Genomic DNA, 20,330 nt, shown 5'->3' with positions numbered 1-20,330 from the left:
ATAATACCTATGGAGTGAATTGGAGTATTGTCTGCTTAGTCTTTGTGTTATTTGCCATAAAATCTGAATAGTTATGCCAGTCCTGTGACGGTTCTGTGGACTGCTTAATTATATCATCTTTGGATTGAGAGAGCCGCAGATTCTAAAGTCTGCCATTGTCCTTATCATTTACTAGCTAATCTTCCATAATGTCCTTAACTCCTCTATGCATCAGTATCCTTATCTATAAAATAAAGCTAATAGTAGAATTTACCTCACAAGTCTAATTTGAGAATAAAATAGAATAATGTGTATGAATTATTGAGAGCACTGTCTTTCATAAAAAATATTTTCTGTTATACTAGAGCTCTTTTTCAATGTCATAAAAACAATTAGATATGTTAGATATTTTGGGGTATGGAATTACTAGTTTCTAGGCTAATTTTCTCAAATTTACAAAATAAAGAGATACATAAACATGGAACAACATTAAACTATAACAAAAAGTTGATGAAAGGTATTTGGATTCAGATTTCTCTTCTTTTTCTTTAATTGGATCGCAGATTTCATTTTGAGCTGCTTGATTTTGTTGAGTTATATCATGTATGTATATATTGAAGTGCACAGATTTTAAATGAAAATCTTAATGGATTTTTGCATATTGCATAAACTTCTTTCAACACCATGCATAGTAGGATACAGAACATTTCTAACACTCTGAAAGGTTCCCACCCCACTCTACAGTCAGTATATACCCCAAGAGGAGCCATTACTCTGTTTTACCTCTTTCTGAATATTCTATTAAAAATATATATAGAATAGATATTTTTTTAAAACAGTTGAAACTTCAAACCACATCTTTTTTTTTTTATTTTAAAGATTTTATTCATTTATTCATGAGAGAGAAAGGGGCAGAGACACAGGCAGAGGGAGAAGCAGGTTTCATGTAAGGAGCCTGATGTGGGACTCGATCCTGGGACTCCAGGATCAGGCCCTGGGCCGAAGGCAGGCACCAAACTGCTGAGCCACCCAGGGATCCCCAGAATGGATGTTTTTAACTTGAATTCTTTCTCCATCATTATGTCCATGATGTTCACCTACATTATTATGTGTACCTTTCATTCATTCTTTTTTATGGATGAATAAGATTCTGTTCTAGTTAGGTACCACAATTTATTTATGCTCCTGTTGATGAATATTTGTTTATTTCCACTGAGGGGCTACTATGTGACAACTGTTGTATATGTAATTTGGAGGACGAAACACTCATTACAATGTATATATACTCAGAGAAGGAGCTATAGGTCATGGAGTATATATATTTAATAGGTGCTGTCAAATATTTTTCTAAAGTCATTGTACCCGGTCATAGCCCCATCAACAATTCAAAAGTGTTTTCATTCTCCTCAACCCTTTATATTATTAATTGTTATTCTTCAGGTTGTTAGTGATATCATCTTTATTTGTATTTTTCTGATGAATAATTATCTTGAACATTTTTTTTCATTTGTTTGCTTTTTGTAAATATAAGGTTTGGGAGATCAGTTTAAAAAGTTGCTCAAGAAGTGCTAGTATAATATCAGTTTCTTGGCAGTGAAAAAGAAGGTGAGAAGAGAGAAATAATATTCACTTGGTGCCCATTATGTTGTGAGAACATTGCCTATACTATCTCAATTTTTTAACAGCTATTTGTGGTGGATATTTTCATGGGTGGTAAATTCATATATTTATGAATAGAATCCATCCCATTTTTTAATTCTCTCTTCTCTTCCTATATGTTGATATGCCCTAATTTTCCTTTAACTCCCACATAAGTCAGAAAGTGTTTTTCCAGATTTATGAGAATAATAATTATTGCTATGGCTTCTTGAGGTTGTTTATTTAACCTGTAAACAATCTAATACCATGTGCAATAGTCTTCTGGTGTTTACCTTCCGGTATTTGAATTTTTATAATAAATCACCATTACTGTTATAGCTTAAAAACTGTAAACTTATTTCCATTAAAAAAAAATCATCCCTTCCTTCTGGTCAAATGAGAACCAGACCCTTGCTCTCTCAGACTGTAGTATGAGAGGTAATCAATAACCTATTTGCATCATTACTTATTTGCAAAGGCCATTCAGATCCCAGGTTTAAAATAATAAATAGTCTTATCCCTACTTCTGAAGAATAAAATATTACACTCTTAAATCTCAGCAATTCTTCCTTATTTGGGGCTTTAAAAAAGTTCTCATATTTATGCTTAGTCTCATTGACACAATTAGCCTCTTTAAGAAAAAAGACACTGGATGCAAAATGTAAACCTGAAGGGAAAATCATTAACCTCAAAAACAAGTTTATGAGGTGCCATATTTGGGAGTGTCCAAATTGACTAATGGTGTTACTGACTTTACTGGGTAAGGAGTTTCCTACACCCCTACTCTCTCTTCAGTCTCCTTATTCAGCCCTGCAACCGCAAACAGAAAGGACATTACAAACTTTATGGAAAAAATAAGCTGGCATTTATCTATTAAAAAATATAAAAATATACCTTAAATATTAAGCAAATCCCTTCTAGTATGGTTCTCAAGAATTAAGGTGAAAGCCAATTGGAAATGTAAGCCCAGTGTATGAGGTTTATGCTGTAAGCATTTTACAGAAGGCTCGGTACATAATAGATACTCAAAAAAAAAAAAAAAAAAACCCACCTTCTTTTGTATTCACCTGATTTTTTCCTTGTCCAGATACTTTTAAATATCAGTGTTGTCTTGGTATGCTTGCTTATGTCCAAGCACAAAAGCCTGTTCATCTTTGGTATTCTATTTACAACAAAACTAAAAACACCTTCCCTGAAATATCATAATAAGCCACTTCAATTTGTGAAATGTACCAGCTCCAGATCAGTTTCTTTATGTCTTAATTAACAACGAATACATTATCTACAAGTGTCACCAGGAGCAAATACATTAGCTTCTGAAATCTCCTGGAAAATGTCAAATGACATGGCATAAGTCCAGCATGCCCTTATTATATAATTTCTGAATGTAACTGTGTTTATGTTTTCCTATGTGATGTATTGTTCAGTGGTTGGAGGTGTGCCTATAATTTCAGAGTTACTTTTTGCCATACATTTGAGTAGATTCACACTATTAAGCCCAGAGAAAGTTTATGGATTTGATATAAATGTGCTATCTTGTGTTTGGCAATGGTAAGTACATATTTGGATAGACAAGAGGGCTGGCTGCCAGCTCTCCACAGGGGTAGCAATTTCTGATGCTTTTTTTTCCCAAGACTGTTTATTTTGCCCTCAAAGTAACTTTATTAAGTTAAAGAGTCACAATAAATCTCTATTGTAGAGCCCAACAGACTCAGTCCCTTTGTGGAGCAACGATGTTTTCTCAGGTAGTTTGGAATAATGCACTTTGCTTGCTTTCAGTCTAATGTCATTTGAAAAGATAGAACCAGACCTTCATTAAGACAGAGTGGGTAGCCAGGAATCAATCAATCAAACAAACAAGCAAACACTAGAGGTCAGGAAGAATGTGGGTGAGACAGTGACCAACGTTTTGGTTGGAGTTCCTGCTCAAATTGCTGGGAAAGATATTTGTAGGCTGTTATTTTGGATATACAAGAGTGGCTATTCTGAGATTTTTGGATAGGCTGGACCGGATATGGCTGGGTGTGACAGGGACGTGGCTTCTCAGGAAAAGCAACCAAACCAGGAAAAGGGATGACAGAAATGCATGCACTTCCTTGAGATGTATGTTTCTGGATCCCTGTGTATTTGACGTGTTAATCTCTGATACTGTGTATCTAAGGCCAAGGGAAAGGAAGTGCGATTCCACCCCTCTTTCTTGTTCGACTTCTATTTTCATTCTATACAGTGATGAGCTACGGTATTTTCCACTGAAGATAGACCTTGCCAAGCCAGCATGTGAGCAGGTGTGGCTGCAAGCTACAGAAACCAGAAGGTGGCAACACAAGAGGAAGAACCATGCAGAAGAAGTACAGTTGGAAAGACAATCATCAGGGCTCGCATCTTAGTAGCTCTGACACAATCTAAGCCTCAGAACAAAGCATTTGGTATATTTGATAATTGGTGATTGAAAATGACAGCAAACCAGCTGGTAAATTAAGTAAATAAATAATATATTGCCCTGCCTCCCAAGTCCACAAAGCACCCCCAGTTTTTACTCTTGTGCATGTTAGAGAGGTTCTAGATATCCATTTGGGAAATACTTTCTCAGTTTCATTTACTTATTCAACAGATAATTGTTGAACATCTTGATATGGGAAAAGTTTCACATTTTTTTAAAAATGATTTTATGTATTTATTTGAGAGAGAGAAGGAGACATCACAAGCAGGGTGGGGGAGAGAGAGAGGGAGAAGTAGACTCCCTACTGAGCGGGGAGCCCGATGCAGGACATGATCCCAGGACCTTGGGATCATGACCTGAACGAAAGGCAGACACTTTTCCCATTTCTTGAGTGTGAATTGCTAGGTAGGAAGACAGACGTTAACGTGGAAAGATCAGCAATTGTCAGGGCTGCCTTTTCTTGCTGAAGACTTGAGGTTCACCCTATGAGACCAAAAACATAGTCTATGCAAAGTGGACCCATTGAAAGGCTTAACACAGAGAAAATAATTGCATTTGAGTACTATACTCAGTGCTCACTTTACTTTCACTTTATGTGATTAATTTAAAGTTATGATTCCCTAAGTTATCTGAACATTAGAATCAGATGGGGATCTTTGAAAGTTCCAAAGCCCAGACCACATCCCAAACCAATTAAATCATAATCTCTGGGAGCGTATGTTGGGGAACGTTGGTTTAGGCATTAAAAAAAAAAAAGTATTAGTTGGAGCAGATTGAATTGACTTGAGATGGGTTGGGCCAATTCATTTATTTATTAGATATTTGTTTTTTTTCTGACTTTTTACTTCCTAATATTTGAGTGACAGAGAATGGCACGAGGAAACAGTGTCAGGACCTTTCATGCAAATAGAAATCTATCCAGTTGTGTTACTGCACGAGCACTTTTATCCTGTTAGTTAGAAGGAGGGACTTGGGGTGAGGCAGGGAAGATGATATTCCAGACACTCTATCCTTGGACCCATAAATTACTCTTTACTTCTCCATGGAATCATGCTGCCTGGGAATAATTTTAATATAGCATAGTATATTTGTGCAATATTTGTACTTTGAGAACAAATAATATTTATTTTTACCATAATATGGTGATATGTCTGAGCAGGTATGACCGCATAGGTCCATTATATACGCTATTTCCTTGTTACTCAGTTCAGATAGGGATCACTCACACAAAGGGCTTTTCCATTTTGTCCTGGGTCTGACTTTTTTCTTTTACTCTGGGTTCAAACCAGAGCTCTTTTTCTTGGCCTTCCTTGGATGTCAAGGAGGAAGTTTGTTTTCTCTTTTTAGTCACCAGTCCTATTTAGTTAATGCATGCATGTGCACACAACACACATACACACACACACACACACAGAGACAACACTAACACAGATCATGAACTCATGGGTCTAGCTAGCAACCTTAAATTAGAAAGCTCACCTGAGACATGGCATAGAGTGATTCTGTGCCCCATCCCCAGATCTGGTCAATTTAATGTGTTGCTCAGAAGTCTGAATTTTAAACAATCTGATACTTCTGTACAGTTGGTCTACTATCACTATTAGAAACACTGATTTTTGGTAATTGAGATGCAAAGATAAATGGGGGGGTGGGTGGACTGTCTTGAAAGTGGGGCCAAAACAATGGTGGCTTCCATATCTGTCATAGACATTGTTCTGAATCTGAATGATTTTTCTTCTCACCACATGGCCTAAGAAAAATGTTTAAGCCAGGCCCTCTTCCATCTTTTAAATGGGCTCTCCTCGTTTTCTTCTTCTTTTTTTTTTCCTACTTTTTATGGTGTGTCTGCTTTCTCTTGCCTCATATACTGTCTTTGTTGGGATTTTGGATTCTCCTCATTCCTTAGCTTTGTACCCTGTCCTTAATCCAATTTTCTAAATTTTTTAAAAAATTACTTTCATGGTGCTTGGCCTTTAGGGATTTTACCTGGCCAGCCAAACCAGGATAGTCACTAGGGCCAGCTGAGCCTCCATTTAGTAGCGACCTTGCTAGTCAAGGAGGGGGAGGCAGTAGAATGAATGTTGAGCTAGAAACCCTGTGACCTAGTCTTGCTTTAACATGTAGCAACAGAATGCTCTCAAACAAATTCCCTTTCTAAAGTATAATTTCATCTTCAGGGAGTTGGGGAAGCTAATATCTGCTTTGCTTATTTGACGAAGTTGTTATGAAATGAAGTGACACTGTTATATGTCGTCATAACTTGCAAATCTTCTAAGCCTCCAGAATGTCGATCAGACTCACCTGGAAGGCTTATTGCACACAGCTGGCTAGACCCAGGATTTGCGAGCCAGCAGTTCTGGAGTAGGACCCAGGAGTTTGCTTTCCTAGCAACTTTCCAGGTGCTGTTGATGTTGATGCTGCTAGTCCCAGGATCGTTCCCTGAGAACACTGGTCTCGGGTGTTATTATAATATGGTTTAATTTTTCAGTTTGTCCTGTGTTCTCTGTGGTTCCCTGTGGACCTGAAATCGTGAGATGCCATTAATGAAGTTAAAGTGTGCTAAGGGTAATTTGAAAATTGGTCAGGAGTGTAGGTCTTTACAGAGTACCTGCTACATGGGAGCAAGAAGCAGTAGCAAACAAGCTCTACAGTGAGCTCCACAAATCTCAGAGACATTTTATTTTAAACCTGTGTTTTCTCAGATAGTGAGTTAATTTACCTTTCAAGGCAATGGAAGCAGGCAGTATTATCTTGAACTGAAGCTGGATATGCCTGATTGGGGCAATTGTGTAGGGGACCCCTGCATGTCTGCCCACTGCATGAATGTTTAATGGTGCAGTCTTGGGATACTGTAATGAGGAACAGGACATTGTCAGCTTTGAGGCAAATTTGCTGTGCTCTAAATGGTAACACAGCACACCAGATAACTTCAGCTGGGAAATTTTTTAAAATGTCACTACATAGCTGTGCAACTCTTTGCTACCACGCTAATAGCATTGTGGCTTATGGCTGTTAGATTCCATTTGTGCAAAGGGGGGTTAATTAATGAAATAAATCTGTTCTAGGACGGTGTAAAGGAACTCTGATGGGTTGGGCCAATCTTTGAGATGCCAAATAAGACCGAATCTGCCTACACAGAGAAGGAGTGGGCCGGAGTCAGTAAAAGTCAGAATGCCTGTAGATTTATGTTATGAATATGGCTTCTCCAGCCTATCTATGTGTAGTGTGTGTACTTGACCAAGCAGCAGAACAATCAAGCCTTTGAAGGAATGATGGGTCAGCCTAATTGGTCTTTCCCAAGCAGTTGCTCATACTGCTAAATTAAAAAGAAAAGATGGGTCAGCTTAAAGCCATTCACATGACTCTGATTAGCTGTCAAGGTCCTACAAAAGCCCAAGCCAGGCAATTCGTGCTCACTGTTTCTTTGGGGTACATGGATGGATCTGGCCAGCAGCATGGCTCTTGGTTGCCCTCTGCAGGGACGAATATCAGGAGCCTTGTTTGGGGAAAAGACTTGAGAACTGCAGGTCTTAGAAAGGTCTATATGCTTGTGGCAGTAAATTTCAAGGCATGTCTGGCTTTTTAAGGGCCTATCCAGTGTGGGTGATTTAACAAGCAGGCAATATTTTCAGGAGCCAAGTCTAGTGCTTCGTATGTATAAGGCATTTGCTGACTTGGGCAAACAGGGAAATTTGGGTCTGGAAGACAAGTAAGAGAAGAATGAGGACTGTTTGTCTCCTTCCCCTTTCATGGGAAGGCTACAGCATTGTGGGGGGTGATATGATGTTAAGATAAAACAAAAACAGAACAACACACCATGCCACACCACACACACACAACCCTTGTTTTTATATATTTAGTACTGATGTTAGTGGAACTAATGAAAAGCAGATTGGTCACAGCAACATAGAAAATCAATTCTCAAGCTCTTTCTTATTCAGGTTCTTGATAGTACTCTGCTCTCATCGGTTATGTGAGGGCCTCAGTGTGATTTTGAAATGGTTTATTCTTTAGAGTGGAAATGAAGACACTTGCCCTGGGTCATGCACAATAATAAAAAGTGACCTCTTCCTCAAAATGGATATTTTCCATGTCTTTCAGTTTCCAGGCTAAAAGGAAAGAACTTGTACAATTCTCTTCCAGGAGACTCTTTCTGGGTAATAGGAATCACCAGCTGGAAAATGAGATGTGTGCATTACACATGCATTTATACATTAATATTGATCACCATTTGGGATATTTTGTGACTTCATGGTGACTTTATGCTTTGTCATTTCCTTACATGTTAGCAGGACTTGAAACTAGTAAACCTGACTATGTAAATACATATTCCAAGACAGATAAAAGACCTTAGTCTCTAGTCTGCAGTCAAAGAATACACAGTTAATACACATTTTCTTCAGCAACATTTGCAGCAGCATATCTTTAGGAAGTACATGGAAAGGAGATCAATAGGGGATAGGTTAGAAATTATTTCTAAGTACAAATCTCTAATGTTGCTATTTCTCTTTGTTGAAGGACAATGAAAGCACATTGAGCCATTTTGGGTCAAAATGCAGCAATCAGAAATATCTGGGGGGACAGGTGCATGGGCATGAGGGACAATGGTAAAATTCTAGATGACTAAAAATAAAATGAACTAAACAGGTAATCACTTTGGGCCTCAGTTTGCTTGTGTATGATAATAGATTTGGGTGAAACTAACATTTTCAGTGTATTCTATGCAATTTCTGTTGGAAATAAGTATCGATTCCCCAAAGTTTCCAGCATGAAATTGGTTTGAAAAAAAAACCTGGTCAGATGAATTGAACATTTTTTATTGACCACTGGACTCTTTGGGTTTTCATGTACCAATGGAAGTATTCAACAGGTAGGTAAGTTTCCAGTGTTTTTGACCATGCAACCATTGTCTCCATACTACAATAAAAGTGCTGATTTTCATTATCATTAGGAAATTGCTTTGCATTTCCACAACATTATAGCACATTACTATTATTTTTCTTTAACTTTCTAGGCATTGCCTTAGTAGGATAAAGAAACTTAAGGTAGGAAAAAAGGCACCAGAGAAATATCCAGATATTTACATGGCAAGGAAAGAAACCTTTATGTCAAATTGTTAGTATCCGAGAGCTTCATCAGCAATGCATTACTGTTTTTAAAGGTGGCACAATATCCAGCCATGAAACCAAAGCTCTTCCCTGTCTTCATTTTCTACCCCGGTAATTCGCACAATATGCCGGTGCTAGGCAGGCTCATAGCACTGTATCCATTTTGTGTCTTCATAATTAAGAGAGAACATGTGCAGCATCCAAAGGTGAGCCACAAAGATTATTAAGGAGTTGGAAAACAAGCCCAATTTGAAAAGGTTAAATGAGATGGGATTTTTTTTTTTTAAGCCTGGGGGAAGAGTGAGTAGAGAGGCCAGTTTATAGTGATTTCTATTATGTGAAGTGTTATTAAACAGATGAAGGTGACCAGCTATTCTCCATTGTCTGTGAGGAACAAACAAGAGGAAATGTGCTCATGTGATAGCTGTGAGGACTTATTTTAGATGTGGGGAATAGTTTTCTTATCTGAATGTTTCCAAACGATGATTGCAGTTACTTACCATTTGATTAGGTCATAAAGATAGTTTCCAAAGGTACTTTACCAATGAATAACTAATAAAGCTAACCTTTATTAAATTCTTTTTATGGGCCATGTACCATACCCGGCATGTTATATACATTATATCGTTTAATTTTCATGTGAACTTTTAAAGAAATGTATTTTTATCCCCATTTTATCAATACAGTAAATGAGGCTTATAGATACTAACTACCATCAGTATTTAGTGGAGTCATTTTCCAAACCCATATCTTCAGGAGCTTAAAAGTCAAGCCCCTGCACACACCATGATGTACAGTTTCCCCACTGTTGCACTGTCTCCCTGTGTAGATCAATCAATATTTCTTTGAGTTTATTCCTCAACATTAGTATATAATACAGATTTACTATGACAAATAGACCAAAAGATATTTAAATAAATAGTTTTGTCTTGTCTTTTTTTTTTTTTTTTTGACACAAGGGGACAAGTGTGATCTTATAGAGAATGAGCTCACTACCATGGTTCCATGTGTATCTGGGGGTTGCAGATTGGATTCTCTGGGGTCTTCACTACCACCCCTCACCTTGTCTTGATTTTATTGGCTCTTTTACTAAAGACAAAAGGTGGAAGATAGATAGGAAGTATATCAGAAGCATGTGTCCTGAGAGACAGGGTCTGTAACTAAAGATGCTTTGGTGCTTTATGAAAGTGCATAAGAAGGAGAAGTTGCTTAGAAAGATATTGTATAAGGTTGATGAAAGTCAATATCACCTCCTGTACAAGGGCTACGTAAGTAATTTAAGCTATGAAAAAGAAGTAAAGTTGCTATGAAAATTTATATGGGTTCACACAGCTGTATCTGTATCTGACTTTGAGAGTCTCATTCGAGGTAGATAAATCAGTAATAAAGAGAGAGAGAGAATGAAAGAGGAGGAGGAACAGGAGGAGGAGGGGGAGGAGGGGGAGGAGAAGGAGGAGGGGAAGAGAAGCATCATTAGAATTTCTATCTAAATTTTCCTATTTCACTATATTTTATATTAGGAAAGTACTAAGCCCCAAAAGTATATGTGTCCATACTGTGGATGAAGTTAGTGAAGTTTGGCAATTCATGTAGTTGGGATGTTCACTTTCATAGTGTTCTAACTACCCTCCTGAGAAGAACCCAGAAGGTCTGGCAGGAAGTGTGCTGGGGCCTGGGCTTAGCATAAGTGCACACCTTGTATGGTGTGCAGATGTGTATTCCAAATTCTAGATTGTGCAGACTTTTCAGTCTGAAAGGCTATGCTTTGTGTCTGTAGTTGTAGTATGTGGAACAAGGCAGCATCCTGCCAGAAAGCAAGTTGGAGAATCAGAGCAAATAATGGACAACAGCTCACCAAATCAGATCCAGGGTGTGGGGTCAAGCAGCCAGTGCCAATGAATATTATGTAAAATTATTCAGATAAAGCTGGAAGGAAAAGAGTCTACAGAAATGGGTGAAGAGCATATATATCAACTGAATTTTTGCCGATTCATTCCATCACATCACATAAGAGAGCTCTACTCAAGTCTTCAGTGGCTTTGAATCTTCATCCATCGGATTTCCATTGGCTTACGTGTGATTTTCCTAATGTATCCTTCATCTTCTTCTTGTCACTTGGAATAAGAATATATTGAAAAATTGAGTCAACTATCTTCATGTTTATCATTACCTTGCTCACTTGGCAGCCAGTTTGAAGGACCCCCCAGAACTGCTCTAGATCAGTTATTGTTTCTATACAGATTGAACACTCAAATTATAATCCAGAATCATCAGTGTCTTTAATGTTACTTAGCAGAATTACTAACTGTCCCTGATAAGCAGGCTCTTTCATTGTCCTTAGCTATTACTGAAGACGTATACAATTCTGATAGATTCCATCCTCACCCTGGCTACTTTCTCTCCATCAGGAGGTAACTGTCCTTCATCTGATTTTATTTTTAATAATAATAAAAAGAGTAAAATAATAAAAAATAAAAGATTTTACTAAAAATTAAAGTCTCATTTGAGACTCTAAATTTGTATTTACAAGAATCTTATCTCTTTTGTCTCCAAAGAAGAGTGATGGTCATCCACTCTAAATGTATCCTTCCACATGAGCACTGTGTCCCATAACAGCCTTTTTCCTCAGTGACCTTGCTCCAGCAACTAACCCCATCCTTTCCTACATCTCATCCTTCATTTATCTTTTCCCCTGGCATATATACAGCATGAAATCTCACCCATATTCTTAAAAAGACTTCCTCTCTTCCTTGTAGTAATGCTCTTTATATCTCCTTCTGTTTTAGCCAAACTTCCAAAAATTATTTCATTGTGTCTACTCTCTTCTTTCTCATTCTTCTCACCCCAGCTCAATAAAATCTGTGTTATTTTGTCATCAATCTACTGAAACTATACTCTCTAATGTTCTCAACATCTTCCTACATGTCAAATCCAATGGCTACTTTTAGACCTTATCTGACATGATTTCTCTCTGATGTTTGACATATCTTCCTTTTTGAAACATGGCTTCCCTGAATCCACTTTCTCATGTGTTTCCAAAAATCTCAGACTATTTCTTATCAGCCTCTAGTTTCAGGTGCTTTTTCTCTGCTTTACTTTCAGATTTTAGAGCACGTCCAGATTCTGTCTTTTGTTTCTCTCTTTTCCTTTTCTTCTTACAATGTTCTCAATCATCTTTTCCTTTTTCTTGATCTCAATAACCACTTCTCTCCACCCCGTTCTCTCTTCTGAACTCCAGAAACATATATCTGATCAATGAGGGGATGAGAAGTGGAGATATATTAGAATATGATAATTCCCAGACCAAAGTTATAAGTTTGAATAAAGAATAGCAAATGTGGATTTGTGGTGATTTAATCTGTGCTGTAAATGAATCAATTATAATCCTATATGAAAGAAGATACACTAACTATAAATGGATCAACTATACACTAACTGTAAATGGATTAACTATACACTAACTATAAACGGATCACTTACTCATGTAAGTGGCCTGTGCAACACTTACTCATCAGATTAAAATAAAATATCAATGAAAGGTCAAAGGTGGTCTGTAAGCCCTGGGATAGTTGAGGGTAGCACTTATTCTTCACTCCTCCTATTTCCATAGAAAAAGAGAATGCACACTGCCCTCTCAAGAAAGAATAGTATGGGATAAGCAATTATTCTCTGTCCCTTAACAACTCCCCAGTTCTGGAAGAAATGATTGGTGAATTTTGAAAAAAGAATTGAGTGCGGTGGTCTGTTCAGAACTTTCTCTTTCTCTCCCTCTCTCTTACATCAGCCTGTCTACAGGAAAGGCAGTGTCTTACCTGGTCTGCTCACCTGAAGTCCTGGGGAATAAATTCTATTTAGAGAGATTAATAGGAAACTCATTAAGGATGTCTAATCCAAGTTATATTATTAATTAAACTGATAATATGAACTTGATATGTTTGATTTATTTATATAATTATTTGAAAAGAAAAGAAAAAAGTTATTCAGCTACACATTAGTAATGACAATTCTAACATAAATCAACTGTGATCAGATATTCTTAAACTTGGACCTTTGGAAGTTTCTCAAGGTACATTTCCCTTTATACTCTTATTGAATCACAAAAATTGATTCTTTGTTTTAATCCTCAAAAGGGATAACCTTCCAAATTCATTTATAAAGGATAGGTAAAATTTTTTATTATGTTTCACGTATTTATTATATTTTTTAAAAACTTTTATAATCATATAAGGTATTACTTGATAATTAAGCAAAAAGACTCAAAATTTCTAGTATTGCCCATGAAAGGAATAATATTGTCTATCATGAAAATTTTTTGAAAGTGAGTATGTCTTATATAACTTAAAAATTAACAGATATGTGAAAGACATCCTTTCTTCAAGGATTGAAAGATAATATTATCAAGATGGTAATACTCCTAAGCAATCTTGGGGCAATCCTTATCAAAAATTTTTTTTAACATTTTATTTATTTATTCATGAGAAACAGAGAGAGAGAGAGAGAGAGAGAGAGAGAGAGAGTCAGAGACACAGGCAGAGGGGGAAGCAGGCTCCATGCATGGAGACCAACATGGGACTCAATCCTGTGTCTCCAGGATCACACCCTGGGCTGAAGGCGGTGCTAAACCACTGAGCCATCCAGGTTGCCCTCCTTATTAAAATCTTAATGGCCTTTTCTACAGAAATGAAAAAGCTAATCTAAAATTCACATGGAATTACAAGGGAACCTTAACTGAAGAACCTAACCAATCTTTAAAAATGGAGAACTCACACTTCCTGATTTTATAACTTAATACAAAGTTTTAATAATAATTCTAAAAAGGTGTGGTGTTGACATAAAGATGGACATATATTCAATGGAATGATGGAATAGAATTGAGAATGGCCGAGTGATTTTTTTAAGGATTCAGAGACCATTTAATGGAGAAAAATAATCTCTTTAGCAAATGATCCTGAACAACTAGATATCCAGATGCAAAAGAATGAAGTTGGATTTTTACCTTATATCTTATACCATATGTAAAAATCAACTCACATTGGATCTAAGATCTATGTATAAAAGCAAAAACTATAAAACTCTGAGAAGAAAACAAAGGAGGGAAACTTTACGACCTTACATTTGGCAGTAGTTTCTTGGTTATGACATCAAAAGCACCAGCGACAAAAGAAAACATAGATGAAATGAATTTCAAAAAATCTAAAATGTTTGTTTAATCAGTGGACACTATCAAGAGATTGAAGAAACGACAAATGGGTGCAAGAAAATATTTGCAGGTCATGCATCTGATAAGTGTTTAGTATCCAGATTATATAGAGAACCTTGACAACTCAACAACGAAATGACAATTGACCCAAGGAAAAAATGGGCAAAACACTTGAATAGACATTTCTTTTCCAAAAAAAGATATACAAATGGCTACCATACTCATGCAAAGATGTTCATTATCATTAGTCATTGAAGTAATACAAGTCAATCTGCGTGAGGTGCCACTTCAGACCTACTGAGGTGACCAGAATAAAGATATTAAAAAGGAAAATAACAAGTGTTGGTGAAAATGTAGAGAAATTAGAATCTTCCCATATTTGCTCATGGGAACATGAATGTGCCATTTCTGTGGAAAACAGTTTGGCAGTTCCTTGGAAAGTCAAACACAGAATTACCATATGATCCCACAATTCCACTCTTAGGTATATACTCAAAAGTCTTAAATATGTATATTCAAACGAGAAGTTGTACATAAATGTTCATAGCAGCACTAGTCACAATAGCCAAAAGGTGAAATAACCCAAATGTCCATCAGTAATGAATGGATAAACAAAATGTAGTCTATCCATACAGTGGAATATTATTTAGCCATAAAAAGACTGATGTTCTGATATAGCTACAAGCATGGATGAACTTTGAAAATATTATGCTAACTCAAAGAGGCCAGATGCAAGAGATTAAATACTGCATGATTCTGGTCTATGAAAGATCCAGAATAGGTAAGGTGATAGAGACCAAGGGAAGATTGATGGTTGTCAAGGATTGTGGATGGAGAAGATGGGGAGGCGGTGCTTTAATGGATATGAAGTTTCCCTTTGGGACAATGAAACTGTTCTGGAATTAGTGATAGTAGTTTCACAGCATCATGAACATTTTCAGTGCCTTGAACTTACTCTTTTAAATTGGTTAAAATAGGACAGGCCCGGTGGCTTAGTGGCTTAGTGCCGCCTTTGGCCCAGGGTGTGATCCTGGAGACCTGGGATTGAGTCCCACGTCGGGATCCCTGCATGGAGCCTGCTTCTCCCTCTGCCTGTGTCTCTGCCTCTTTCTCTCTCTCTCTCTGCATCTCTCATGAATAAATAAAATCTTTAAAAATAAAATAAATTGGTTAAAATGATCAATTTTATGTTACATGTATTTTACCATAATAAAAACGTTAATGTATATGAAAAGAATTTAATGATTCATGTAATCAAATAATGGGATTTTTTAAAGCTATTAATGAAATATAATGAAAATATGCTCAACCATACTTTGGTAACACTGAACTCTTCAGACTATTGTTTCTTATCCACGTGATGAGATACTGGTTGTTTTGCAGACAGCTCTGGAAGCAAGGGAGGGACTGGAAGTAGAGAAAATAAAGGTGTGTTAAAGGTTCATATCCTGCAATCATAGAAAACGATGCTACAGTATCTGAATAAAAAGTACAAATTGTCAGACTGTCTTTGAAGTCCTTATGTTTACTTAGCTATTGTTTTTAATATTTATGATCTACTATTGAAATGAAATCTTTAGTGATTTCCTAGGGCAAGGATTATGTATGTTTTGGAAGAAGGAGAGAAAAGGAACTATTCAGCAAGATATGTACAGTTTCAAAAATATAGATTTATAAGCAGAAAAGTTTTTGTATTACATGAAACCTCATCTGTGAAATGAAGGCTTGTAAAGAAAGGCTAAAATATTTCATTACTTGTATAACACACTGAAAAGATATTTGTCTCTGACTGTTGATTAATTCTGGCATAACGTGCATAACATATTTTTAGCAGAAAAAGACTTTTTTTAACAAACAAACTCAGTCCATATTAATTAGATTTTATCACTGTGGCTTACTCTTAAATTTCAGTAACTGCAAGTTCCCAGTCACTAACTCCATCTCATGATCATATAATATGTCATATCTCGGGTGCTGCCATGAGTGGAGTTTTTAGGAATCATATCGCTCTTGCAGAGATGTCTTTGGTAGTCTTTTTTATTTTTAAGATTTTATTTATTTGACAGAGAAATCGAGAGCATAAGCAGAAGGGTAGAAGGAAAGAGGTCTCACCTGCTTAGTGGTGAGACCAATGCAGGGCTCAATCCCAGGACCCTAGGATCATGACCTGAGCCGAAGGCAGACTCTCAACAGACTGAGCCACCCAGGTGCCCCAATATTCCTTTTTTAAAATCTTAGACACACACACACACACACACACACACACACACACACACACACAGAGCAATTGGAGGGGAAATGACAGAGAGAGAGGAGAGAGTCTTAGGCAGACTCCTCTCTGACTATGGAGTCCAGTGCAGAGCTCAGTTCCAGGAGATCAGCACCTTAGCCAAAACAAGCCTTGGACCCTTAACCCACTGAGCCCCCCAGGTGCACCTCCTATTTCTACTTAGTGGGTGAGACAACTTGTGTTTTCATATAGAGGTAAGCTATGTTCACTTGTTTAGATGCCACTTATAAAAGGTGGAAAGCAAAGGCTATTTATCAGATTTTCCTGACAAAAATATCTGTATTTTAATTGTAGATAATCAGATGACTCTAGCGCCAATACCAATATTTTACAGGTTACTGAAAAAAATGACAGAATGAAATACAGTCATATAATAATAATATATATATAATATATACATATATAAACTTTAAAATTTATTTATTTTAGAAAGCACAAACAGGATGGGCAGAGGGAAAGAGAATCTCAAGCAGACTCCGTGCTGAGCCCAACACGGGGCTCAAATTCAAAACCCTGAGGTCATAACCTGAGCCAAAACCAAGAGTTGGAGTCTCAACCAATTGCACCACTCAGGTGCCCCATATAGTAATACATATATATATATATTATATATATATATAATATATATATATAGTATAAATGTTTTATGAGGTAGAAAAAATCTGGTTCCTCTTTAGTTTTGGGCAAATGAGAAAATTGTCCCATTAATAAGCTTCGCTTCAGTCAATGAAATTTGAATGAACATAACATCTAGATGGAAGCATTTGATAACCAGTGGGTAATTCTTCATCAGCCCTTTCCACTATAATGGCAATGAGAAATGTTTTAGCTGATAGAAATTCCATCATCATGCGTTCATTTTTTAAAAAGATGTTATGTATTTATTCATGAAAGACACAGAGACACAGGCAGAGGGAGAAGCAGGTTCCCTGCGTGGAGCCTGATATGGGGACTTGATCCCGGGACCCTGGGATCATGACCTGAGCTGAAGGAAGATGCTTAACCACTGAGCCATCCAGGTGCCCCATCATGAGTTCTTATTTGAGGACAACATGGGACTGAGTTTCCATGGAACCAAAGTGAACATGTTGCATTAGTGTGTCAGGAACATGCTGACATGTTACACAGCATAGCCTCTCTTTTACTAATACAACATATTATAGGCTTAAGTTAAGGAGTATATACAATCCGGCATACCGTATGCATGTTTTTGTAGATGTACATGAAGTAGTATATAATATGATATATAATATATGTATTCCTATATTGTTGATTCACAGGTAACTTCCTTCTCTCCAAGAAATTGGTGTAACCTTATACAGATATTCTTCAAACTGCCATGGACTTACGCCCTGATTACCTTATATTAAGTTAAGGTATCATAAGTTGAAAATTCTTTTAATATATCGAACTTACATAGCTTAGCCTAGCCTACTTTAAACTTGCTTGGAACACTTCTATTAGCCTACTGTTGGGCAAAATCATCTAATACAAAGTCTATTTGAAAATAAAGTGTTGTATATCTCATGTGGTGCACTGAATATTGTACTGAAAGTGAAAAACAGAATGGTTGTATGGGTACAGAATGGCTATAAGGTATTGGTTGTTGACCCTTGTGATCATCTGGCTCCCTGAAAGCTGCAACCACCGCTCAGCCTCACGGGAGAGGGTCATAGGGCACATTGCTGGCCCTGGCTGGAAAAGGTCCAACTTCAAAATCCATAGGATGGTTTCTACTGAATGTGTATGGCTTTCACCCTATTGTCAAGTAAAAAAAAAAAAAAAAACCATAAATGGAGCCATTGCACATTGGGTACCCATCTGTGCAAGACTAGGAAGGTGTTTGCCCTGGCTTCTGTCTAGACTCACCAGTTTGGTCATCAAGTTTAGGACACTTCACAGCTCTATTTCTGTGTATCAGACTGTTCATACTAATTGACACTAGACTTATTACTTCTTGGTATAAAGGCCGACATATAGATTACAGAGTGTTTTCATTCTTTAAGCTGAAATTTTGGAAATTCAAATCTATAAATTATATCTTTAATATTCTATTAATTTACCCATACCTGTCTACTGATTACTGATTGACTGAAAATGGAAAAATCTTGGAAATAGGACTCTGGTTGTGTTTTCTAAGTCAGCTGAAGAATGTTTCACGTGGTCTTTTTGCTATCTCCTTAGGGTTTTGCTATCTTCTTGGGATTTTTGAGGAAAATTTCCTTTTCCTTTTCATAGAACCATGAATTTATCCTTCACTGAAACATCATGGTAATAATTATATATTAATGTGTGCAATTGTATTTTTTAAATGTCTCTGTCAACAATTAGGCTGTCATTTCTAGGACTAACTGTTTACTCCTTTGTCCCCACAGGCCACACTAGGCCTGTCACGTAGTAGGTTTTTAATAAATATTTATTGATAATGACTGAGGGAACTTTCCAATGTTGATTTCTTCTCATTTGTGTGTGTGTGTGTGTGTGTGTGTGTGTGTGTGTATTTTCCCCTCCCAGGACCACTTTTGCTTACATGAGACTTTAGTGAAAATCTATAGAAGAAAGAAATGCGTGGTTAGTGTCAGAGCTCTGTTTTCCCTCCCTCCATCTCACCTGATTTCATCTGGTGCATGATAGCAACATAACTGAAGCATGCATGTGGTCCTGAATACAAAACCCATAAAATCATGTAAATCACTTCATTTTTTTGCTTTTTTGTGGTTGTGATTCATGGCAGTGTTGGTGAGACTGGGTGTCAGGAGGGAGCATTGCATTTGTAATTAGAAAGGGAAACAGATGTTGAAGCCTTCATTTTAAATGATGTTTCCCTTATAATAGTCCTCATTGCTCGCTGCTCATTTTCTATCTCACCTGTTGAAATTCTCATTGAAAAGATCGGAGTCTCTAGATAATGCTCACCATATGATGGCCTCACTGTAGTGGGGCAACTGAAAATTTTTGATTCAATATGCTTATACGACAAACCCCCAAAAGATCCCATGTGTAAAGACATAAAAACAGAAACAAATTTTTAAACCTTATTTTTTGGGGAAGCAAAGTATTGGATGTATAATCATGTTTGCACACTGACTTTTTGACTCTAAATGGTTATAGGATTTACCTAGCATATCTTGATCAACATCCACTTTTTCCAGCTGATCAAAGAGTAGAAAAAAGAACCTGTATCCTAAGTCAACCTAACCATGTTCAAAGAAGAACAAGGCAAGAGTAATGAAATGTATCTCAGCACACCGAATCATGTGATGAGAAACACCATCTGTGCTGTCCCCATGATGTCCCCCCATCAAAGCATGGTCACACACCTGCTCTGATGGGGGCTGAATGGCATTGATGTACCTCTATTTTTCCAACACCAATACCTAGGCCACAGAAAAGGTGTAATGCTGTTGAATTTAGTTCAGTTAGGATTTATGAGAATGGTGTCATTTAGTAGGAAGGATATGAAAGTGGGAGGGGAGTGTCAGAAATAGCTTCAGGCCACTTTATCTCTCCCTCTGTTCCCTTCATTCTTGCTCCCACCCCCACCTTGAATATGGAGCCATGTAGAAATATCTGGCTGCAGTTGGAAAAAAACTTGAAAGATTGCAAATATGTCTAAATGGGGAGACCTGAGAACAAATGGATGCCTATTTACCACCCAGAATATCATGAGGGCAG

The sequence above is a fragment of the Vulpes lagopus genome, chromosome 10 (assembly GCF_018345385.1).
Source record: "Vulpes lagopus strain Blue_001 chromosome 10, ASM1834538v1, whole genome shotgun sequence".
Taxonomy (NCBI): Eukaryota; Metazoa; Chordata; class Mammalia; order Carnivora; family Canidae; genus Vulpes; species Vulpes lagopus.
This window is presented reverse-complemented; position numbering follows the sequence as displayed.